A 20676-nucleotide genomic window follows, 5' to 3' on the forward strand; every position below is an offset into this window, starting at 1 on the left:
GCTCAGCCTCCCAAGGAGCTGGGAGTACAGGCATGCACCACCACGCCTGGTTAATTTCTTTTATTTTTTGTAGAGACAGGGTCTTACTATATTGGCCAGACTGGTCTCAAACTTCTAGCTTCAAGTGATCTGCCCACCTCACCCTCCTAAAGTGCTGGGATTACAGGTGTGAGCCACCCTGCCTGGCCTATTTTTAGTTTTTTTCCCACCATAACTCTCTCGGTCTTGGTTATCTGTTCAAATGGATTCAACACTTTCTACTAGGCCATTTGCCACTACTTCTTTCTTGTTCTGTGTTTTATTTCTGTTCTTTTCCTATTTGGTTGGATTTCATTATGGGGTATTTTCTCAAAAAAAGTTCTGGTGGGCGTTATAGTCTTCAGATGTTTTCAAATTTGAGTGTGCCTGCCTGCTGCCTCTTTATTTGAGCTACAACTTGTCTGAGTATTATATCATTGGCTTTCACTTGTTCCCTCTTAGTGATGTAGACCTGTTTCCAATATTCTGACACTAATTATTGCTGGACACGGCGGGGAAATGAAGGCTGCCGTGATTTCTTATCCTTGTGGACAATTTGCTTTCTATGTCTGGATAACTGGATACATTTTTATCATTAAGAAATCTTGTAATTGATCATTTTAATTAAAAAGATAACCATTTTTATCTGCAGGTCCAGTTCTTCTGCCATTTCTGGGAAATTTACCTGAGTATTTCAGAATATTCTTGGCATCGCTTTTGAGGTACTTAAAATTTCAAAGACCTTCAGGACTAAGAAACTCAATCAAAACCGCTCAACTACATGGAAACTGAACAACCTGCTCCTGAATGACTACTGGGTACATAACGAAATGAAGGCAGAAATAAAGATGTTCTTTGAAACCAATGAGAACAAAGATACAACATACCAGAATCTCTGGGACACATTTAAAGCAGTGTGTAGAGGGAAATTTATAGCCCTAAATGCCCACAAGAGAAAGCAGGAAAGATCTAAAATTGACACTCTAACATCGCAATTAAAAGAACTAGAGAAGCAAGAGCAAACACATTCGAAAGCTAGCAGAAGGCAAGAAATAACTAAGATCAGAGCAGAACTGAAGGAGATAGAGACACAAAAAACCCTCCAAAAAAATCAATGAATCCAGGAGTTGGTTTTTTGAAAAGATCAACAAAATTGACAGACCACTAGCCAGACTAATAAAGAAGAAAAGAGAGAAGAATCAAATCGACGCAATTAAAAATGATAAAGGGGATATCACCACCGACCCCACAGAAATACAAACTACCATCAGAGAATACTATAAACACCTCTACGCAAATAAACTGGAAAATCTAGAAGAAATGGATAATTTCCTGGACACTTACACTCTTCCAAGACTAAACCAGGAAGAAGTTGAATCCCTGAATAGACCAATAGCAGGCTCTGAAATTGAGGCAACAATTAATAGCCTACCAACCAAAAAAAGTCCAGGACCAGATGGATTCACAGCTGAATTCTACCAGAGGTACAAGGAGGAGTTGGTACCATTCCTTCTGAAACTATTCCAATCAATAGAAAAAGAGGGAATCCTCCCTAACTCATTTTATGAGGCCAACATCATCCTGATACCAAAGCCTGGCAGAGACACAACAAAAAAAGAGAATTTTAGACCAATATCCCTGATGAACATCAATGCAAAAATCCTCAATAAAATACTGGCAAACCGGATTCAGCAACACATCAAAAAGCTTATCCACCATGATCAAGTGGGCTTCATCCCTGGGATGCAAGGCTGGTTCAACATTCACAAATCAATAAACATAATCCAGCATATAAACAGAACCAAAGACAAGAACCACATGATTATCTCAATAGATGCAGAAAAGGCTTTTGACAAAATTCAACAGCCCTTCATGCTAAAAACGCTCAATAAATTCGGTATTGATGGAACGTACCTCAAAATAATAAGAGCTATTTATGACAAACCCACAGCCAATATCATACTGAATGGACAAAAACTGGAAAAATTCCCTTTGAAAACTGGCACAAGACAGGGATGCCCTCTCTCACCACTCCTATTCAACATAGTGTTGGAAGTTCTGGCTAGGGCAATCAGGCAAGAGAAAGAAATCAAGGGTATTCAGTTAGGAAAAGAAGAAGTCAAATTGTCCCTGTTTGCAGATGACATGATTGTATATTTAGAAAACCCCATTGTCTCAGCCCAAAATCTCCTTAAGCTGATAAGCAACTTCAGCAAAGTCTCAGGATACAAAATTAATGTGCAAAAATCACAGGCATTCTTATACACCAGTAACAGACAAACAGAGAGCCAAATCAGGAATGAACTTCCATTCACAATTGCTTCAAAGAGAATCAAATACCTAGGAATCCAACTTACAAGGGATGTAAAGGACCTCTTCAAGGAGAACTACAAACCACTGCTCAGTGAAATAAAAGAGGACACAAACAAATGGAAGAACATACCATGCTCATGGATAGGAAGAATCAATATCGTGAAAACGGCCATACTGCCCAAGGTTATTTATAGATTCAATGCCATCCCCATCAAGCTACCAATGAGTTTCTTCACAGAATTGGAAAAAACTGCTTTAAAGTTCATATGGAACCAAAAAAGAGCCCGCATCTCCAAGACAATCCTAAGTCAAAAGAACAAAGCTGGAGGCATCACGCTACCTGACTTCAAACTATACTACAAGGCTACAGTAACCAAAACAGCATGGTACTGGTACCAAAACAGAGATATAGGCCAATGGAACAGAACAGAGTCCTCAGAAATAATACCACACATCTACAGCCATCTGATCTTTGACAAACCTGAGAGAAACAAGAAATGGGGAAAGGATTCCCTATTTAATAAATGGTGCTGGGAAAATTGGCTAGCCATAAGTAGAAAGCTGAAACTGGATCCTTTCCTTACTCCTTATACGAAAATTAATTCAAGATGGATTAGAGACTTAAATGTTAGACCTAATACCATAAAAATCCTAGAGGAAAACCTAGGAAGTACCATTCAGGACATAGGCGTGGGCAAAGACTTCATGTCTAAAACACCAAAAGCAACGGCAGCAAAAGCCAAAATTGACAAATGGGATCTCATTAAATTAAAGAGCTTCTGCACAGCAAAAGAAACTACCATCAGAGTGAACAGGCAGCCTACAGAATGGGAGAACATTTTTGCAATCTACTCATCTGACAAAGGGCTAATATCCAGAACCTACAAAGAACTCAAACAAATTTACAAGAAAAAAACAAACAACCCCATCAAAAAGTGGGCAAAGGAATGAACAGACATTTCTCAAAAGAAGACATTCATACAGCCAACAGACACATGAAAAAATGCTCATCATCACTGGCCATCAGAGAAATGCAAATCAAAACCACAATGAGATACCATCTCACACCAGTTAGAATGGCAATCATTAAAAAGTCAGGAAACAACAGGTGCTGGAGAGGATGTGGAGAAATAGGAACACTTTTACACTGTTGGTGGGATTGTAAACTAGTTCAACCATTATGGAAAACAGTATGGCGATTCCTCAAGGATCTAGAACTAGAAGTACCATATGACCCAGCCATCCCATTACTGGGTATATACCCAAAGGATTATAAATTATGCTGCTATAAAGACACATGCACACGTATGTTTATTGCAGCACTATTCACAATAGCAAAGACTTGGAATCAACCCAAATGTCCATCAGTGACAGATTGGATTAAGAAAATGTGGCACATATACACCATGGAATACTATGCAGCCATAAAAAAGGATGAGTTTGAGTCCTTTGTAGGGACTTGGATGCAGCTGGAATCCATCATTCTTAGCAAACTATCACAAGAACAGAAAACCAAACACCGCATGTTCTCACTCATAGGTGGGAACTGAACAATGAGATCACTCGGACTCAGGAAGGGGAACATCACACACCGGGGCCTATCATGGGGAGGGGGGAGGGTGGAGGGATTGCATTGGGAGTTATACCTGATGTAAATGACGAGTTGATGGGTGCAGCACAGCAACATGGCACAAGTATACATATGTAACAAACCTGCACGTTATGCACATGTACCCTACAACTTAAAGTATAATAATAATAAATAAATTAAAAAAAAATTTCATTTGTTTGTATTTTTTTAAAGCACTGAGCTCCTTCTTTATCTCAATTTAGCATCTTTGCAACTCATCCTATTGTATTTTCTCCTTGCCTCTTTGCTGCTTATGATTTTTCTTTACATGAACGGTAGCTTCTTAAGTCCTTTCAGAACACGTGTTTTCTAAAATAGCTGTCTATTTCTTGTAATAAGCAATTTCACTTATCCACGATTACTCTGAATCTTTAGGAAAATACTCCTTTACCCTTATTTCTGCACATATTTTCATATATTCAAAGCTTTTTTGTCTTTTATTCAAACAAGGCAGGAAACATCTAGACTACATCTTTGTCAAAAGACAAGGTATGTGGAATTTCCCTGGCTTTCCTCATTGTCAGCTTGAGTACTCATCAAATCCCGTTGTCAAATCTATGGTTTAGAGGAGATATTGATGTGGACAGCACCCAGCCAAATTCCTAATGTTGAGCAGGCATTTGTTTAATGCATCTTGGCTATATCGAGGTAGGAGTTTCCCTTGCTCCCAATTCTTGGCTGTCTGACACTCAGAACAGATGCAATATATGAGATGCTATAATTATAGGGAGAAACCACTGCCAGGGCCTGTTCTGCCAGGGAATTTCCATGCCCAAGTAGAGTCCTCACTGTAGGGTCTACTCATCTCAGCTTATACTGCCATTGTCAGTGCATGACAACTATCCCCCTCCTCTCTTCATTCTTCCTCTGATTATTTTTTGCCTCTCAATGGATACAGAAAGATAGCAAAGAGGGGCAGATAGTGATCTGCCAACTTGAGTAATACAACTGAGGACTGACAGACTGTTTTTATAAATTGGTTTCTGTGCTCGAGTCTCTGTGCTAGGAGTCAGCTGGCAGAGTAGAAGCACATCTTTTTATCTTCTCTAAGACAGCTGGCAACTCAAAATGGCTTTGTGAGTCTGGTTCTGACAGTCATTTTTTTTTGTCAGAGTCTTGCTCTGTTGTCCAGGCTGGAGTGAAGTGGCTCAATCTTGGCTCACTACAACCTCCTCCTCCCAGATTCAAGTGATTCTCTTGCCTCAGCCTCCTGAGTAGCTGAGATTACAGGCATGTACCACCATGCCTGGCTAAGTTTTGCATTTTTAGCAGAGATGGGGTTTCACCATGTTGGTCAGGCTGGTCTCAAACTGCTGACCTCGTGATCCACCCACCTTAGCCTCCCAAAGTGCTGGGATTACAGGCATGAGCCACCGCACCTGGTCTTTCTTTTCTTTTTGTAAAAATAAATGTTATTGTGTATATTAGAGGTTTACAACATGATGTGATGGGATATATATATAGATAGATAGTAAAATGGTTACTATAGTGAAGCAAATTAACATATCTATCATCTCACATAGTTACTTTTTTGTAACAAAAGCAGTTAAAATGTACTTATTCAAGAAAATTCCCAAATACCATACAATTTTATTAATTATGGTCCTCATGTTGTACATTAAGAATCTAGACTTGTTCATCTTACATTTCTGCTACTTTGTGTCTACCAAGTTTTATAGTTAATGGAAATTCCTCCTGGCTTCTGCAGTTGTTTTTAGTAACAGAATTTTCACCTTTTGCGCTCTTCATTGAGAGACATTGTGAGTGTATATTAGTGTGGTCACAACAATGCTGTGTTCAACGGGAGCCACACTGTACTGGCCCTTGAAAATAATTATCATGTAAGAATGTGGACATAAATCTTCAGTCATCCTTTCTGCATCTGATGAAATCTAAGAAACTTCCTACCCATCAACACACACCTTTCTTTGATGAGTTTGCTGTCTTTATCTGAAATGGAAATTCCACAGGTGGTATGTAATTTAAGTTTGCTTCATATGTGAATATAGAGGCCTTATTTACTATGTGCATGAACATTTCGAGTAGTTTAAGTTTAATAATATATTACTGCTGATTGGCTGAATAAATCAGTAAAGAGAGGTTTGTGTACTAGCTGTGAAATGTCTTGCTTAGTTATTTGTCATAATAAGACTGAACTCCAGGTCTAGCCTCTCTTTTGTGTGACTGGTAGAAGATTCTATTAATTAACTGTGGGGCTTCTGTGACCTTTCAGCAACCTACTGCTAACATACTTAAAATATATTGAGACTAGAAATACCAGCATGACCCATTTGACAACACAGGTAAACAAATTAATTCTTTTTATTGGATTTTCCTTCCAGTAAACATAGCTAAATGTCACCAATATTTTTTCCTTCAGTAGCTAATTTATTGTTTTATTTTTCTGATACTAAAAATGCAAATTTTTACTCTCTTTTTCCACATCTATCTATGTCTGTGCCCATTCTTTCCTCTTGCCCAACATATAAACATAACTACTCCTTTCAATCCTTCAAATCTTACCTTCTCAATAAGGTTTAACAAACTCATTAAAAATTGCAACCCAACCCTCATCTTGACCTTCTCAATCCCCCTTACAATGCTCTATTCTTGTTTTATGGAAATTGTCACCTTCTAATAAAATGTGATTTATATATTTATTATATTCCTTTTTATTGCATGTTCTCCCCCACTCCCCAAACTTGCTAAAATATAAATATCATAAGGGCGGGTTTCCTTTACTGTCTTCTTCATGGATTTATCCTAAGCATCTAGAATAGTTCCTGGCATACAATAGATGCTAAGTAAACGTTTGTTGATGGATGGAAGGAAGGAAGAAAGGAAAGAAGGAAGGAAAGAAGGAAGGAAGGAAGGAAAGAAGGAAGGAAGGAAGAAAGGAAGGAAGAAAGGAAGGAAGGAAGGAAAGAAGGAAGGAAGGAAGGAAGGAACAAAGGAAGCATTTGTCCCTTTTCCTTTTTGAGCTCTTTTCTCAGCCTATGCTTTAGAGAGCTTTGCCTCCTCTGGAATTTTGGTTATCAGTTATTTCCCTCCTCCTACCTCTAAAATTTTAGCCATTGTGTTTTTCTCTTCTTTGGACCTCAAAAACAAACTTGAGTCTGTCTCATTACAAAAAATGTGTATATGGAGCCTGCCTCCATTTTTAATGCTCTCTCTCACCTTCCTGACCCCACAGTCTTCTAGAAAGAATGCATCTGTTTTAAACTCTCTCCCCATTTCAGTGATTTCCTGTCTAGTTTTCCTCTTGACCACAGAACTGAAATGGCTAGTACAAACTATCAATGGTCTCCTCTTTGTCCTCATCCTGTTTTATCTGTTTGTGCCTTTTGGGGTCACAGCTAACCTTACATCCTGAAAGTTTATTCCCATTGGTTCCTGATTTTGTTTTGGTTTCCTTCCTGACTCACTGAGCACACTCGCTCTATCTCTGTTGTTGCAACTTCCTTTACTTTCCCCCTAACTTCTTGTGTTCTCCAGAACTTAGGCCTGGACTTCCCTACCTTCTCACTTTATACACTCTCTAGTCAGTTTCATCCACCGCCAGTATTATTTACCATTGATTTCATCAGTCACCACATTCCCCCTCCTGCCCCACATCACACCTGTTTTGTCAATTTACTATTATTTTCAACTTAGTGCTTAAAAGTACTTCAATAAAACATACATGAAATGGATATCATTGTTTAAATCCCTCTACTCCACAAACCTCATCCTTCCACTTCTACTACCCCAGCTGATGACAATTCCATCTACATACTTTTCTAAACCAGCGACATCGACATCCTTAGTGACTCTTTCCTTGCAACTAAACTAGTTATCAATTCTTGTCACTTCTAACATAAATTTATCTACACAATTAGTTCCTTTATCTCCACTTCAGTCTCCCCATAGCTTGGTTTCCTATCATCTCTCAGCTATCTTATTGCAATATTCCTGTAACTGATCTTAGTTTTAGTTTCTTATTGTCAATTCCCAATTCAATAGACTCCTCACCCAATCCAACTAAAACCTTCAAAACAACTTTATTCCAGCAAATGCTTATGAAGCACCAACTGTAGTCCTATCAGAAAGAAATAGTGATCCCTCCCCTTAGAGGATTATGTGTTAGGAAGAGACTCAGGTATAAATGGACAGAATGCAATCCAGTAAGTGAATAAATACAATGCTAGAGATATAACCAGAGTCAAATGAAGTTGGTTGCCTGAGTCACATATATCTGTCAGAACAGAGACCTAAGTTCTCTGGATTTCTAGTATGGTGCTTCCTCCATTGTGGCTTTCTTATCAACGTTTCTTGCATGCCAGCTACTCTGTAGAAGACATTACCCCTACGTTTTGGTGATGGTAGATGGTATTTATTGAAACTCTTGCTTATTTTGACCCAGTGTTCGTGTATAATGAAGTTCAAACTAGGGTGGTGGCAAGAAGTGGTCAGATTTTGGATATATTTTGAGGTTAGAGCTAACAGGTTTTTGCTGATTAATTGTATATTGAAGTGTGAGACAAAGAGTGAATTTAAAAATGATGTCAAGATGTTGAACCTGAGTATCAGGAGAAACAGAGTTGTTGCTGATGGAGATGGGGAAGATCACAGGAGGAGCAAGTTTGGCAGCAAGGTGGAGATATAGTTGGAATCAAGAATTCAGTTTATGATATGTAAAGTTTGAGACATCCATTTTTCATCCAAGTTGGAGATGCTAAGTAGAAGATATTGAATTTGTTATAACAGACTGAAGTTTAGGGAAGAAATCAGGGCTAGAGATATCAATGCATGACTCTTAATTATATTGATGATATTTTAAACTTCAGGATTAAAATGAGATCCTCTAGGAAGGAAATGTAGAAGGAGGACAATTCTTAGGAATGACTCTCAAGGATTGCAATCATTAGAGATCAAGAAGCTAAGGAGAATCCAGTAAAGAAGACAGAGAAGGGACACCTATTGAGGACAATGGGACCTAAGAGAGTATGGTATCCCAGAGGACAAGAAAATAAGATATTTTAAGGAAGAGTCAGTGATCAGATGTGACAAATGCTATTGTTAGTTCAAGTAGGAAGAGGTCAATGAATGTACCACAAATTGAGCAACTGGAAAGTCATTAGTGACCTAAATGAGCAGTTTCAGTAGTGGATAGGAGAGAAAAAGCATAATCTGTGTAGGTTCAAGGGAGACTGAAAAGGAAGACTATTAACAACGCTTTTGAAATTTCTGGTAGAAAGAGTATCCAAGAACTGGAGCAGTAGCTGGAGGAATTACAGAGTTTGGAGTGAAAAAGGAATGAGGCAGGCAAGAAAGGGGCCAGCCTTAGGAGCCATGTTCTTGAGCTGGAAGTGGAGATGGGATCCAGTACACAAGGCAAGGGGTTGGCCTTATATAGGAGCCCAGAACCTTGGAAGAACTGGTGAATGAAAGGCCTATAAAGTTGTAAAGGCAGGCCTTGACATGAAGGACTTTGAATAATATTTTAAAAGTTTTAAGTTTATTTGAGCATGAGAATAATATGACTGGTGAAAGACATGGTTCTGACTGTGAACTGCCCTCAGGCTAAAAACTTTAAAAATGAGTAACTCACACTGTGCTATTCCCTTCTTCCAAGTGACTCTCTTGCAGATTCTATCTTTTTTATTTATTCTACTGTACGTAGGTCATTTTGGCTTGCTTTGTATTGTTTTTGCATTTTGTCCAGCACTTATGGTTGTTATCTACAGAAAGATCAGGTACAATATGTGCTACCTGGCCATGTTAGAAGTAAAAGTTGAGTGTGTTTTATATTCTTGGCAAAACATGCCAGTTGCATAAACTATTCCACCTCAACACAGTTTCCAGATCTTTTGGCATCCACTGTGGCCTTCCTCCAGATGCCAGTTGTGGGTGGCCCTCCCAAGTTGGGTGCTTTAATTAGACCATATTATCATAGTGGTATATTACACTTTCCAACCAGATAGTTTATCAGAAATGTTATAGTGCTCTCTTACAAGTAGACTAGAAATTGGAAGAAAGGATCTAAGTACTGACAATAAAGTTTTTTTTCTGTCATCTTATCTCTAAGGTTGGCCTTGGCTGTGATGCTTGATTACATTACTTTCAAGTTTCCACAGCACTTGATGTGTCCTTTGATAACTAGGTCACTTTGTGCTCACATATTACGTGATCAGTGATTCTCTATTAAATATAACATTCCTTAAATTCTGTTTCCTGGTTTCTCTCCATAATGACTAATAGGAATAAACCATATATAGACGTAAATAATCAAATATCATTCCCTAAAAATCAATTTATATTTTCTCAGCTTGCTAAATCATTGTTAAATTAACCAAGCCATGGCATAGAAAATGAAAGCTGGATAATACCAAGGCACTGATTCATTCATGACAAAGCTATTTGAATTCCTCTTTAAATGGGGACAGTGGTTTTTGATGTTAGATATTCAAATGGTGGCTTGAAAATCATCTTGGTCAGTAGAAAATCTTCCAAGCCCCTACATATTTAGCATAGCTTGAATGTAAAGCATCAAGTCTGTATGGGGTATAGACTAGGTTTTCTAGAATGTAATGAGTAAAGAATTGATTGACTATTAACTGAGAACTCAAGGGAAAGATAAAAATGTTAGGCTTCTTATTAGATAGGACGTTGTTAGACAATATTGGGAGCTTGAGAGCATTATCTTAATCTATTAGGAAGTCAGTAGCATGCTTGCAACACCAATCAGATCTCAGATTCACAGTTCAGGACAAATAGAATCATTACTAATGTTATCAGCTGAGCTTGCTGTGATTCATAATAGGGAACAGAATGGGAAGTGGGTTGTTCTATGGATATTAACCCATTAAGTTAGTAACTCATTCCAAAACACATATGTGGCATACTAAAATAAGTAAGATATGATCTATGACATTAAACAATTGAGATTTGGTAGGAATTGACAAAATATTACCCACAGGGTACCATCAGCTGTCATAAGTAGCTCCTTAGCAGGATCCACAGGCTATAGCGAGCTATAAGAGAAGGGGTCAATGTGTCTGGAGTGGCCGCCAGATAGATAGAAGTTCAGGGAGGGAGAGAATCAAAAAGTCCTGTGGCAGTTGAGATGAGCAGCTGTTTATCAGGCATATATGGTGAGTAGGGCATTACAGGCATAAGGAGCTGGTAGAGCAGAGCCAGGATGGCATGTTATAGATTGGCTTCTTTGAGGGCATGTCAATAGTTTGTGATGGACAGAATACCAGGGCCAAGAGAGGTGAGACAGGAGGCCACAGTAAGGATTATAGCAGGTGGAGTTATTTAAAGAGTGGAGGACACAATCGGATTCAGGCTTTCAAACATCACTCTGACAGCTGAGTGAAGAGTATTTGAAGGGAAATAGACCAGAGATAATGAGTTCAGCTAAGAATCTTTTTCCGTGGCCTAGGGTTGCCAATGTCAGTTTAGGATCCACAGAATAAAATTATCCAAGGGGAGGTTAGAAATTATGTAATTTATTATTTTCTTCTTTTGTAATGGGTTTATTTCTAAACTTCCTAAAGAAATAATCATCTATATCATATATAAAGATGCTAGAGAAAAATACGTGACAAAATTTCTTTGACCTTTCAGGGAACTATGTGAGGAGTAGTGATGAGATCTTGCTTATTTTCTGGATATAGCACATAACGATAAGCTTGAAATGGAGTGGGTTTATAAAAAGTAAACCTTCATTGTGCGAGCCTGATGTAATGGCAAAATAACCCTCACTACAAAGAATTTTTTCCTCTGAGCCAATCTGGATTTTTTTTCAGTATGACACCATTTCTATGTATTTCTGCTTTTAGGACAGATAGTAGACTATTGTTTCTGTCTCTCTTTAATTACCCTTGGCAAACCTATAGTTCAGCACCAGATAAACTCTCGGGAGAATTAATACCCTTTCTTTACATTTTTGGTCAAAAGCTTTCTGTTTTCTATCCTGTTAAACACTGCTTTTCACATTGTCAGCTCCTTTAGGGTAGGGACTAAATTTTACTCTAATTAAGATATAAACAATTCTTACCTTATCTAATACATAAAAGTTTCACAACGTACTTGCATTTAAAATTGTTTATTTAATCATAGCAACCATGCTAAGTAAAAAGTATATTCTTTTAAAAAAAAATTTGCACATGAGAAAATAATACTTGCCCAAGGTCACCCAGTAAGTAACCATCAAGGTCAAGGCTTGAATCAAGTCTTTTAATTTTTAATATGTTTTGGAGCTAAGATTTATTGAGCATTTACTGTGTGTGCCAGATGTTGTGCAAAACCTTTTACATGGACAAATCTCATGGTCGGGGGCTGCTACTGGTATTAAAAGATGAAGGAAAGAAAGGTTAAGCACCTAGGCACACTATCAATTTGGTGTTCTTTTCATTACATCTAGGCACCACCTCTTTGAATATACCACAGAATTTATTCAATGCCTTATACATACCTAGCCCTGAATAAATATTTTAGGCTGAATTAATGTATCTGAATATCTTAACATTTTCATATCCTTCCTTATTAACACATTCTAGAATTTGATGGGGAACTGGTTAGGGTCTTGCTGAGCTAATCATACCGTCCTGTGGAATCAGGACACCATAGGACAGGTGCTGTAATGGTTGAGAGCAGGCCTGACTGCCACTTCCAATCATATTTGAACTTGGCCTGCTTGTTTAACTTATCTGAGCTGCAGTTTCACAGTTTGTAAGAAATGCAATGTGGCCCCTGTGTGCTTTAACGTCATCTCATCTTACTTTTTCCTCATGCATGGGCCTGCACCCTCACCAGGCATCTTTTCTGCCCTCCAAAGAGTAAAACTTATTGCTGTTTCTAAGTCCTTGCTCTTGTTGAAATGCTCTTTATCCAGCTTTCCACAGTGCTGGCTCCTGCTTATCTTTAAGCTTTCAGCTCAAGTGTCCTCTTCCTAGAGGGGTCTCTGTCCTCTCTAAAGTCTCCCACCCTCCATCCCCACAGTCAATCTCTGTCTCAGAACTCTGTCTGATTTCCTTCTTGACCCTATTATCATCAGAAATTATCTTGTTTTATTATTTACTAGTTTATTGTTTATTTGATGCCAACAGAATATAAGCTCCAAAATTCTGTCTGTTCTCCACATGTTCATTTTTCCAGAGGTAGGTTTTACAATTTTCATTTGAATCTTGAGGTGGTCTGTGTGTTCCAAAGGTAACACAAAAATTTCTTATTTGAGTCCTGATAAATTATTCCTTTTATTCAAATAAATTCCTGAAGACTCAAGTAAGATGAGATGAGGTTAAAGCACACAGGGGCCACATTACATTTCTTAAAATTGTGAAACTGCAGCTCAGATAAGTTAAACAAACAGGCCAAGTTCAAACATGATTGGAAGTGGCAGTCAGGCCTGCTCTCAACCATTACAGCACCTGTCCTAAGGTGTCCTGATTCCACAGGACAGTATGATTAGCTCAGCAAGACCCTAACCAGTTCCCCATCAAATTCTAGAGTGTGTTAATAAGGAAGGATATGAAAATGTTAAGATATTCAGATACATTAATTCAGCCTAAAATATTTATTTAGATATCTTAAAAAATGAAACCATAAAGATTTTAGAATTGCACCACTGAATATGGTAGTAACTAGCCGCAAGAAGCTATTTACATATAAATTAATTAAAATTAAATAAAATTGGAAATTCATTTCCTCAGTTTTACCAACTGTATTTCCAATGCTCAATAACCCCTTAGGACTAGTGGCTACCAATTGGATAGTGCAGATCTAGAATATTTCCATTACTGCAGAAAGTTCTATTGATCAGTGCTATTTTACGAGATAGCCTGGATATTTCTTTATAACCATATAAAGGAAACCTTCAAAAACAGATTACAAAACCAAGAAAGGAAAAACTTTGATAAATTTAGTTGTATAAAAACTAGAAACTTCAGATAGCCAATGGTATCTTCAACAAAGTAAAACAAAATATTGAAGAGGGAAATGATTTGCAATATTTATGACATAAAAAGCTAAGTTTCTTAGGCTTATTGAAATTCGTATAATTCAATAAGAAAAGCAACTTGAAAATGTTAAGGTAAACAAAGCCAAATGTTCAAAAGAATATGAAAATAAGTATTATCTCACTCTTAATTAAAAATATATAAGCCCAAAAATAATGTCATGCCAGTTTTAGTGTATTAGCAAAAATGAGTAGATTTGGTACTAGTAAAGGTATGAGAAGTTGCCCTATTTATTAAATATAATAGTGTATTTTGCTGAATAAAATTAGAACAAAATGGTTAAAAAGCAAGGAATTAGAGTGTACTAACATTGTTTGCCACCCTTTTACAAAATGAGCCCAATCGGTATCATGTTATGTACATAATTCTATATCTTGTTTTATACTTCATATTAGATTTTTGAAAAATTTTCATATCAGTCCACAAATATCTAGTTCATTTTTTAATGTCACTGTGGTATATCATCATGTGCATGTGCATTAACTTATTTAACTCTTGGCGGTCGATATTTATCTTCTTTTGAGTCCCCTGCGGTAGATCGTGATTGGGCTCCATCAGTCATGGTGGTTCCGCTCCTGCATATCTTCCCACGCACTAGCGCAACACTTGGGTTAGGAGTAGGTATATGACACTGACAATAAGACATGAGAGAAAGTTAGGAGGTGGGCTCCTGGTAAATATTTGCCTCCTTGATTAAAAGAGATAAGGACAAAAAGTGGCCTCTCTACCACTGAATGTGTTAACACTATTTTTATTGATAAATAATATTTTACATATTTATGGGGTACATGGGATATTTTGTTACTTACATAGAATGTGTAATCACCAAGTCTGGGTATTTGGGGTGTTCATCACTTTGGGCATTTGTCATTTTGTGTTGGGAAAAATTCAAATCCTCTCTTTAGTTACTTGTGAATAGTGTTGCAATAAATGCACTAGTGCAGTCATCTCTTGGATATACTAATTTATTTTCTTTAGGATAGATACCCAGTAGTGGGATTGCTGGATCATATGTTAATTCTGTTTTTATAATTTTGAGAAATCTTCATATTATTTTCCATAGTGATTGTATTTGCATTCCCACCAACCATGTGTAAGAGTTCCCTTTTCTCCATATCCTTACCAGCATCTGTTATTTTTTGTCTGTTTGATAATAGCCATTCTAACTGGAGTAAGAAGATACATCATTGTGGTTTTGATTTGCATTTACTCGATGATGAGTGATATTGAGTATTTTTTCATTTACCTGCTGCCCATTTGCATTTCTTCTTTTGAGAACTGTCTATCCATGTCCTTTGCCCACCTTTTATTGGGATTAATTGTGGGTTTTTGTTGTTGTTGTTGTTTTATTTTGTTTTATTGTTGAGTTGTTTGAATTCCTTGTATATTCTGGATATTAGTTCCTTGTCAGATGAATGGTTTGCAGATATTTTCTCTTATTTAACAGGTTGTCTCTTCACTCTTTTGTTTCCTTTGCTGTGCAGAAGCCTTTTAGTTTAATATATTACCATTTGTCGATTTTTGTTTTAGTTGTCTATACTTTTGAGGTATTAGCCATAAAATCTTTGCCTAGACCAATGTTGTGAAGTGTTTTCTCTGTTTGCTTTTAGTAGTTTTATAGTTTCAAGTTTTACATTTAAATCTTTAATCCATCTTGAGTTCACTTTTCTATATGGTGAGAGATGAGGGTCTAGTTTCATTCTTATGCGTATTGCTATCTAATTTTCCCAGCACCATTTATTGAAGAGGGTATCCTTTCTCTAGTGGATGTTCTAGGCACTTCTGTAGAAAATAAGTTGGTTGTAAATATGTTGATTTATTTTTGGGTTCTGTATTCTGTACCATTCGTCTATATGCCTATTTTCATACCAATACCATGCTGTTTTGGTTATATAGCCCAGTAACATATTTTAAAGTCAGGCACTTTCATGCCTCCAACTTTGTGTTTTTGGTCAAGATTGCAGTAGTTATTCTGACTCTTTTTTGGTTCTATATGAACTTTAGTATTGTTTTTCTACTTGTGTGAAAAATGACATTGGCATTTTAATAGAGATTTCATTGAATCTGTATATTGCTTTAGGGAGTATGTTTATTTTAACAATATTAATTCATGAATGTAAGATGTCTTCCCATTTGTTTGTGTACTCCTCAATTTCTTTCATCAATGATAAAACTAATTTTGATAGTCATTTAGAGACCATGATAAAAACTAGCTTAAGGACCAAGCTTATGTGCCAATGATGACAGAGTACAAAGATAGAAAAGTCCAGCATCCTTGGTGATGTTTTTGAACACTTAATTAATTAGTCTTTGACCTATGATATTTTCTGATTCCTTGTTATAGGAGATAGTTATCTCTATTTCTCAAGACAATAGAATTGGAATCTTCTGCTACTGGTAGCCAAGAGCATACTAATTTTCACAGCTGTTATATATGTAACATTTTAAAAACTTTTTATTTTTTAATAATTATAGACTCCAGGAAGTTGAAAAAATAGCACAGAGAGTCCTGTGTGCTCTTCACCCAACAATGATGATCTTGTATAACTATAGTACAATATTGAAATCACAAAATTGACTTTGGTGCAATATTGATAACTAGACTACAGATCTCATTCAGTTTTCATGATTTTTTTATACATTCCTCTGTGCGTGTGCGTGTGTGTGTGTGTGTGTGTGTGTAATTCTATACAACTTTACCTCATGTACAGATTTGTGTGGCCACTACCATAATCAAGATACAGAACTGCTCCTTCACCACAAGGAACTCTTCGTGTTATTTTTTATACCCCACCCATCCACCCTGACAACAACTAATATATTCTTAGCCTCTGTAATTTTGTCATTTTGAGAATATTATATGAATGGAATCATATAGTATACAACTTTTTGAGACTGCTTGTTTTCATTAAGCATGATGCACTTGAATACCATTCAGTTTGCTGCACATATAGTTTCTTTTTATTGCTGAGCAGTATTCCATTATAGGGATGTACCAGAATTTTTTAACCATTTACCTAAGGACATTTGGATTATTTCTAATTTTCGCTATTATGAATAAAACTGCTATGAACCTTCATGTTACAGGTGTGTGTCTGTGTGTGTGTAAGTGTGTGTAAGTTTTCACTTCTCTGGGGTAAATGTCCAAGGTTGTTATTGCTGGGTCATAGAGTAAGTACATCTTTCATTTTATAAGAAATGGTCAATTTTCCAGAGTGGCTGTACCATTTTACATTCTAACCAGCAATGTATAAGAATTCCAGTGGCTCACACCCATAATCCCACCATGTTGGGAGGCTGAGGTGGGTAGATCATTTGAGGTCAGGAGTTCAAGACCAGCCTGGCTGACATGGTGAAATCCCATCTCTACCAAAAATGAAAAAATTAGCTGGGCATGGTGGCGGATGCCTGTAATCCCAGCTACTCAGGAGGCTGAGGCAGGAGAATTGCTTGAGCCTGGGAGGCAGAGGTTTTGGTGAGCTGAGATAATGACACTGTACTCCAGTCTGGGCGACAGAATGTGACTCTGTCTCAAAAATAATAATAATAATCATAATAATTAGTCCAGTTTCTCTGCATTGTCACCAGCATTTTGAATTACACTAAAATTTTTAAGCCATTCTGAGTGTGTAGTCATAGCTCAATAAAGCATTTTTAATTTTTTCAAAAAATAATAATTTTTTATGTTTTAAAAAATTATTAACAATGGTTATATTGGGGAAAGAGTTTGGACACAAGAGGGAAGAGTAGACATTTTATTTGGTAGCTTTCTATTTTGTTTGGATATCCTTATGTGTATTTATTAGTTGCATTTATTGTGTCTACAGGACATATATATGGGCCTTTGTTTTTTGTTTTATTTTTGTATTTGTTTTTAAGTCCATAATAAATGTTTAACAATTCTTTTATTATTTGAAATTAGAAGTAAATGTCTATATAGCTTTTTCTGTGTTGATAACAGAACTAATGTCGAGAAAAAGCCGTAGACATCTAACAACGTTGGCTGTCCTGGTTTTACATTTTACTGTTTTGATACTGATTTACCTAAACTGAATATAACGTTTCCCTTGTGTCTACAAATTTGCCAGATTACATCCTGTTCTACACATGACTACATTTATTGTCTTCTGAAGCCACACAAACAAAATATATTTTCCTGCTAAATGCCATGCTTAATAGCATTTTGGAATTTAATTGCTTGTCTTTTATACAAGTGAAAGAGAATGCAAGCCTTGCCTTCCCTGAAGTGTGTTTATTCCTGCTACAATACTATTTTTACTCTCAGTTTGATCTTTTAAGAGGAATGTTTGTACTTCATTGGTTTTTTGAGTAAGGTCACACAGAGTAAATGTGTAAACCCTGGTTATCTGCTGTCTGAATAATGAATCTCAGAAAGGCCTGCAAACCCTCTGCATTTATCAAGGACAGAAAAATTGCCTAATCAAGCAACATGCAAGGAGCAGAAATAGAATGAGGTAAGCCCCAACTGTAAGTGTCAGGGAAAGTGCTTTCCGCTGGGCATAGTCATTCCAGCCACCCTCAAAGGCATCACCTTTTGCCCTAAATGGATTGACTGTGTGGTAAACTATTCTGATTGTTCACACATGTGGATGACCTTCAGGAAAAGAACAGCAGGGACACCCCTGTGGTAAACCATGTTGGATTTATTGATCATTGTAACAAGGAAGAACAGACACCATGGGGAACTATGAGATGTCTTAGTGACAGAATGTTAGTGAGAACCTGTTACAAGATTGATCTTTATTTGGGTGACTTGGGGAAGGGTTTAAGAAAGGTTAGCTTTTCTCTAAACTGGCTGTCAGAAAACAGGGGCATTTCTAAAACTGGGTATCTCAATAGATCTTATCTATAAAGACGAGAGACTAGAACAAGGCTAAAGTTCTAACTGGTAAAGAAGTAACCATCATTCATTTTAGCCAAAAGAGAGTGCTTGGTATTTTGTGAGTGGCACAGTGACTTTGCTTTTATCTTGGCTTAGAAAAAATTATGTAGTTGCTCCATATTGTCTCATTTTACCCATGATATCAGAGTAACCTTGTTTGAGGTTGGTACTCTGTGAGACTGTTAATGTTTGAGAAAAGAATAACATGATCCAGCTGTGGGTGCCGCCCACACCAGTTTCTGAATGTCAGCAGCTGCTCCTTTTTGGCTTTCTCCTGTGAATGGAAAAAGTTGAAGCCACCATATCATAGATTGCTCTATGGACCACCACTTGGCATTTACTCATGTAGCTTTTAAATGTATTTCACTTATTTGCCATAGCTCTTTAACCTGGTTTTCAAGTATGTTGTCATTATTCCAAGGTTAAATGCTAACATAAAAACGCACAACTTTTCCATCATCCTAAAAGTCAAGCCCGTCTGATCCAGCTTTCTGCCTCCAGGCTAAGCTGCCCATAATGATCGTAAAAAATTGATGTCTTTTCTGCTTTTAATGATCTAGCTGAAAGGAAGAAAATTCTACTGTTGCCCTCAGAAGTCCACAGCCTTCACTCTGACTCTTTGAAAATGTTTTCCCACTCGGTCCTCCATGGAGATGCTCTCTCTCCTGTATAATTGAACTAATTTCCTGGAGCAGGCTTTAGAACCAAGGGCCCCAAACTAGAAGGCTTTAGGCTGAATCTGGCCAGCTGACCTGTTTTATTTTGTATGCATGGTGTTTTAAAAACAGGAAAAATTTCATATAAAATTCATATTTTCTCTTCCTTGAAGAATATAGCTGAATGATAATTGGTAAAATTTTGAACAAAATGATATTACAACAGAAAGAATTGGATCAATTATTAGAATGTATGGAAGCTGGTGATTGACTTGTAGAAGGCAGTTAACTGATCTCTGAGGACCAACAATGTGTCATACTTGAAGAATTTATTTATTGGCAAATCTCCAAAAATGAATTACTTCTTTTCCAAATTCCTTTAGTTATTTATATCAACCACTATGATGGATCCTAATTACTTTAGTTTGTTTTGAGAGAAAATGATTAATAACTACTGTCAAAAACACATCATGCATAAAGAAGAATTCATAACATGCAACCTTGAAGCATACATTCTTTATGAATATCTCTATAGTATGCAGTATGATTATAGACATAATTTTGCTTAAGGAATATTCAGTGCTTGCTTTTTTATAAAGGCACTCATATCATTTTGGGTGGACAGTAGCTCTACATACTTATTTAATCCAACTATACAAATTAAGTAGTTGAATATTAGTAATTTCATATGGCTTAACTTCTTCAACTCTCCAATTGCCTTACCTGTCTTATATTTGTAGCACCTTAGGGAATCTCATATTCATCACATCCACAGACAAACTCATGATCTTCTCCAGACCTGGGGTTCCTGCCTTAGGAGATGTTACCACTGTCCATTCATCTTGGTAAGCTGAAAACCTATACCCCATCTTTTAGACCTCCTTTTCCCCTAACCTATCAATACCAAAACATCACTGTGACCTTTTGATTGTTTTTCTCCATATTATCTTGATTACATGTACTTATCTCCACCTTCAGTGCCAGAATTCTTAGTCATCTTTCACTGGAACTATTGAGAGCACCCCTACTGATCTCCTTGTACCAAACATGTCCCCTTTTGAAGGTGTTTGCCAGATTGCAGCCCTAGTAATATTTTGAAGCTGCAAATCTGATCATGTTTCATCATGCTCCATAAACCCTGCTTAGAAACCT

At 36.9% G+C, this 20676-nt stretch overlaps 1 long non-coding RNA gene across 1 annotated transcript in view; it reads left to right on the forward strand.

The window, feature by feature from the left end:
* The window catches only part of LOC144341329 (uncharacterized), a 291076-nt gene extending 270779 nt beyond the window's left edge, over nucleotides 1-20297 (forward strand). The window contains exon 4 of the long non-coding RNA XR_013418196.1: nucleotides 20265-20297. This is a non-coding gene — a long non-coding RNA (uncharacterized LOC144341329). The remainder of the gene's footprint in view (nucleotides 1-20264) is intronic.
* Nucleotides 20298-20676: the final 379 nt, after the last annotated feature.

The sequence above is a fragment of the Macaca mulatta genome, chromosome 6 (assembly GCF_049350105.2).
Source record: "Macaca mulatta isolate MMU2019108-1 chromosome 6, T2T-MMU8v2.0, whole genome shotgun sequence".
Lineage (NCBI taxonomy): Eukaryota > Metazoa > Chordata > Mammalia > Primates > Cercopithecidae > Macaca > Macaca mulatta.